Source organism: Rhea americana, unplaced genomic scaffold (assembly GCF_003343005.1).
Source record: "Rhea americana isolate MKP2758 unplaced genomic scaffold, rheAme1 scaffold_6, whole genome shotgun sequence".
Taxonomy (NCBI): Eukaryota; Metazoa; Chordata; class Aves; order Rheiformes; family Rheidae; genus Rhea; species Rhea americana.
The window spans coordinates 8,236,817-8,241,854 of NW_028186756.1; the positions used below are offsets into that span (position 1 = coordinate 8,236,817).

The 5,038-nt window shown below is 44.6% G+C and overlaps 1 long non-coding RNA gene across 1 annotated transcript; it reads right to left on the minus strand.

Annotated features, from left to right (window-relative positions):
- Positions 1 to 1,384: 1,384 nt before the first annotated feature.
- On the minus strand, positions 1,385 to 4,751 carry LOC146587399 (uncharacterized). Its single transcript, XR_014897658.1, has 3 exons — positions 4,669 to 4,751; positions 2,894 to 2,985; positions 1,385 to 2,053 (listed from the first exon to the last, which is right to left on the minus strand). It is a non-coding gene; the product is annotated as an uncharacterized LOC146587399 (long non-coding RNA).
- Positions 4,752 to 5,038: the final 287 nt, after the last annotated feature.

Consider the following 5,038-nt stretch of genomic DNA (forward strand, 5'->3'; position numbering starts at 1 on the left):
CCCCCCAGCACTATCCTGCTTCCAGTTTTGGGGTGAAGCTTGTCATCTTTTGCTTGTCTGAGATGTGCCAAGCCCAGGGTTGGTTCCAGCAGCAGCAGGCAGCAGCTAAACCTTTCCCATCTTTCTTTAATAAATAAACCCTCTTCCCTTGCCTTTCTGCTTCATCAGAATACCTCTTTTAGTGCAGAGGGTGGCTCTGCCCTTACATACTGAAGTTACTGTGAAGWCAGATCTGCACTGCTGAGGGTGGAATGCAGCTTAAGGCATCTACCCTGTATCCTRCCTTCTGCAAAAACAACTTTGCCTCCTCCCAGCTGTGCCCTAGGAGGCTGCTCAAGCAGGCAATGAGTCAGCTTGTGAAACGTCCTCTTACAGCAACTGCTAATGCCAGATGCCAGGACACAACTGGTAAGGAAATAARAAACAGCAACAGGAGAGAAAGACTCATGAAAACTAATCCCTTGAGGATACTTGAGGATATTAGCTAAAGGCCAGAGATGGCAGCTGATCTGCAGTATTTGCTATGATGTTACCCCCCCCCCCTTCTTTCTTTTTTTTATGGGGGGGAGGGGTCAGCACCCAGTTCATGGGCAGTGGAGATGCATGCCTGGCTTTGCACCTGAGCACAGCCTGTGCAGAAGCATGGGAGGTTGGTGCAGGAGCTGTGTTAGAAACGGTGTTTCCTCCTGAAAGTACCCTGCTCAGGGATCTGAGCAAGATCAAAGGTGAGCAAGATAAAGTGGGAGACTGTGCTGTTAGGGTAATAAAAGCTTTTCCAGCCCTGCCTGCCTGCATTCCTGGCACTCAAAGGTATCTGTCCCTGAGGATGGAGGTGAAGCACCCATTGCCACAGTCCTGTGGCAGGTTTTGGAGGAAAGCTCAGGTTTCTGGGGCAGGAGGAGCTGGTAAAGCAGTGGTAAAAGAGAATGAGTGGATATGAGCAAAAACATAACAGACTGAATCCCAGCACAGGCAAGAGGTACCTGGTTCACATACATATAGGAAAAGAGCTCTCTCCTGGTTACACKTCCTGAATAGACCCAATAAAAGCACAGCAGAACTCATTTTGGTGGAGCGGAGCTGCCCTGTGCTCCACTCTCCTCCACAGGCAAAAGGCTCATACCATTTTATACCACTTTACTGTTTTGGGGGCCAGAACAGGATGCTAAGTCATCCATTTGTGGGGCCAGAGCGGGAGCCACAAGTTGGCAGGGGTTTTCAAGCTCCAGAAGCTGCTAAGGTGGCATGCAGGAGACTGCTTTGAGTGTTTGGGTCCCTGGAGCAATAGCTGCCTTTGTCCCCACCCTTGCAAGGAAACATGAGCATACAGGATCTTCAATTTTCAATATTTATTAAAACAATATTAATAGCAATTTATGGCATTATAAATGGAACCTATTAATRTAAATATCTAGAGTTGTACTTTCAGCATCTTTGTAAAGAATGAAAGAGCAGTGTGGTATTAGAAAGGCATTTGTAAATGGGTAGGAAGAGAAGGARATGGAGGGAGGACCCTTCCTTCCTCAGATGTGATGCACCGCAAGGAGAGAAGTGATGCAGCCAAAAATGAAYGTCAACTGCTGCCTCTCAGCTCTAGCAGCACAGTAACGTACTTTTACCAAAAAGCAGGAAGATCAGGAGATACATTAGTTATCCTTTTGTACATGGGCAGTGCAGATTTTTCTGCCGTGAATTACGTAAAACAAGTGGTGTGTTGTCTTCGTTGTGGTTGTCTTCGAATCTCCTTCCCWGGATCAGAAATGGTGCAGCAAGTTACTAATGCATGCTTCGTTCTGCTTCCAGGAGGGACACATCCATAGTGAGGGGTATGCAGTCTCTTGCCTTTTCCTTGCTGCACTGGCTCACATAGACACAGATAGATAGCTCCAAACAGCTGTTCAGAACATAGTCAAGAGGTCACCGTCTAGATTTGTTCACTCATCAGTTCGGGGAATCTTGTATCCTCTGTCACTCCTTGTCTTGGGTAGTGTTGTGCTTCTTGATGAAGCTCAAAGCTGTTTCTGACTCTTAGTGCTGAACATCATCACCTGTGCTACACAAGACMCACAAGGAAGCAGGAGCAAAGCTATAGAAAGAACATAACCCTCCCCTGAGCCAGAGTTCCCATGCAGGCTCCATTGCCCGTATGCATTCGAACTAAGAATAAACACTGTATAGTGACTCTGGAGCTCTTTAGTAAGTGGTAACTAAGAATCACAATATTCCCCAGAATGACTTGCCTGCAGTTGAACAGAAGACRGAAGTAGTGGATACAACCAGATGCTTAGCACCATCCAGATGTTGCTGACAAACAACTATTCTGCTCTCAAGCACAGATCACAGAGTCCTCTTCGTACTCGTGTGTAAATGGCTGAAGGAGTTCCCAGTGACGGTGAACATCCCAGTGTGAATGACACCCCTTCCTCCTAGAGCTAGCAGCCCCATCCTCCAGATATAAACTTCTTYGGTTTGCTTACAACACAAGCCACCCTACAATACTATTTTATTGATGAGCTTCAGCCTTGATCAGAGCCAAATGAACACAAACTAGCTGTGCAGGCCCATGCAGAGCAGCCCTGCACAGCATTGCTATACAACCATGTCCTTCTGCTATGCTTCGATGTTGTCAACCCAGAACAGGCCCCATTTCATGCAGTCGTTTCTAAAGAATAGGGGGTGGTTTTGATCATGTTTTGGTCCTTTTTTCATTATGCAACCTGTATTTACATCAAAGTAAAAGGCAATCCTGCTGAAAGCTTCACGGTCTCAACTGGGGGTCACAGCAAAGCGCAAAGACAACTCACATTTCCTTTGCTGCACTCACTCAGAAGGGAAGTCTGTGAGAGGCAGGCTAAGAMATATAAGTAAGTGTCTGGGAAGCATTTATACATACTGCCTGATGCCAGCTTTAGAMTTTCTTCACCCATGTGTTGAAAAGTGTCCAAAAGTTTCCTCGTCACAGTTTTCTCCATGCTGATACCTTGTCTSTCGGAAAAGGAAAACAGTGACTATGCTCCAACAGAAATACCTCTGATGCATCCCAGGCCCCCTTTAATTCCTACAGTGATACACTATGTCCAGTGTGACGGTGCATTGCTCGTTCCATGTGGAGTAGAGCTGTGAGCCTAGGACATGCCCTGGACTCACAAATAGTTTTTTTTAAAAAAAACATTTCCCCCCGCCCCCAACAGTTTCAGTATTTTAATTCTTTTTTTCTCAGGAAGCTGCCCTGCAGCGATTTACATTCAGGAGATGGGGGCAGCATGTCTCAACACTTGCACAATGATTCACAACTGGCTMGTGGCAACCTTGTCCCAAGAGGCTTTCACCTTATTACCTCCCCTCTGCCACATCTCACCGCACAGTCTCTACCTACACAGGCCTGAACAGAGTAAGCAGTGGTCACTGTAGAGCTGCATCTGAACAAATTCATTACCCTGGCTGACAGCCACAGTTGCAAAGCATAAAAGCTGATGTCTGGCCTATACGTACCTAGGCCCCTCATCTCGCCCCTTGGACATTTCTTTCTTACTAGACTGAATACGCCTGGTCTAATAGCCTCTCTCTCCTGAATCAGMGATGAAACACAGTGTTTCAAATTGCACAAAGAACCTTAAGTAAGTCTCTATGCRTAAACATTTAAGTATTTACATGTATAAGCACTAAAAGCTTCTTCATAACTGCTGCACTCYAGAAGATGAAGGACAGAAGAGAGGTTGCGCACTATGACTTAGCTTAAAAGCAGCTAAATGTTTCACTGCAAAGGCACTGCAACTCCAGTCTCTCCCCAGAATTACACAGACAACAGTCCAACAGATCTTCAAGCTCTTTACCCGCAGAGCACTTATTTCCACTGTGCTACAGACAAGAGGCTAGATTACTCAGCAAATGAATATGTCAGAACATTGTTAATTTAAATGCTAAAAATATGGTAAAATGTAGCATCAGGATGCTACCTGGCAGTGTTCCTTAAAAAGGCTACATCATTTACCCAGAGGTTTATACATTTAAGATCAGTTTGATACTTGATGGTTTATCTTTTATTTCAAGTACCTATGTTTTCTATTGCTACAATTGTCATTTTACTCACTGTAAATCCTCAAACTTTTGTATTAACTGAATTAATGATTAATACTACATTAACTTGTRTTAAACGGAAAGCCTTTGAATGTCTATGCTTAAGTTCAGATAGCAGAGACCCGGAGGATTATACTTTATGACATGAATTTTGGACGTGCCCACAAGGTTAGCAGCTATAGAAGAAACTGATATGACATAGAATTTTATCCAAGCACTGTTCCAAGAGGCTAACTGGGAGCTCAGCAATAGGAAAGGGGTACTAGGCACTGAAATGCTTTAGATCAAACAACACATCCTTAAAGAGGATGCTGGAAATGGAAAAACAAACCTGCCTTTTCCATAACACATAGCTCCCTTTGCACTACTAAACCTGCCCTGTTCCCAAAGCCTAGCATAACAGATGGATATTGCACTGAAGTCAAATACGTCAGATATGAAAGGGAGTTCCTTGTCTGCTTTCTTAACAGCCACTCAGCTGAGTGATTTGAGGTTCTGAAAGAAGGAAGTGGTCTTGATCAACACCTCCAGAGACTCCCAAGTCTGAACCAATGGGGACCTGTGCTCCAAATGCACCTAGACAGTACTTGCCTTACATCTCCCACACAAGGCAGACAGAGAGCACCCAAAAGGCGGGTGGAGACTTCTTCAGAACATTGCCAGCAGCTCCTTCCCTACAGGAGGGTATAAACGCAGCAAAATGAAAAACCAAAGTCAGTTTTGATCTGGACTTACTTAGCTCAGTGTCAAAAGTACAAATCAAGTATATCTGAAAACTCTGACAAACTTTCTTTTCCACAAGTTTTTTGTTGCTGTCCTCCTCCTCCTCCATGGTTTTCTGCTTCTTTCTTTTCCTGTGGTTCCCTGTGGAGAGCTGCTCAGTGGTGCAGGAAGCTGAAAGAGAAGTGCAGATATCAAGACTGCAGTTTTTTTCTTTTTCTTTTTTTTTTTTTTTTTTTTT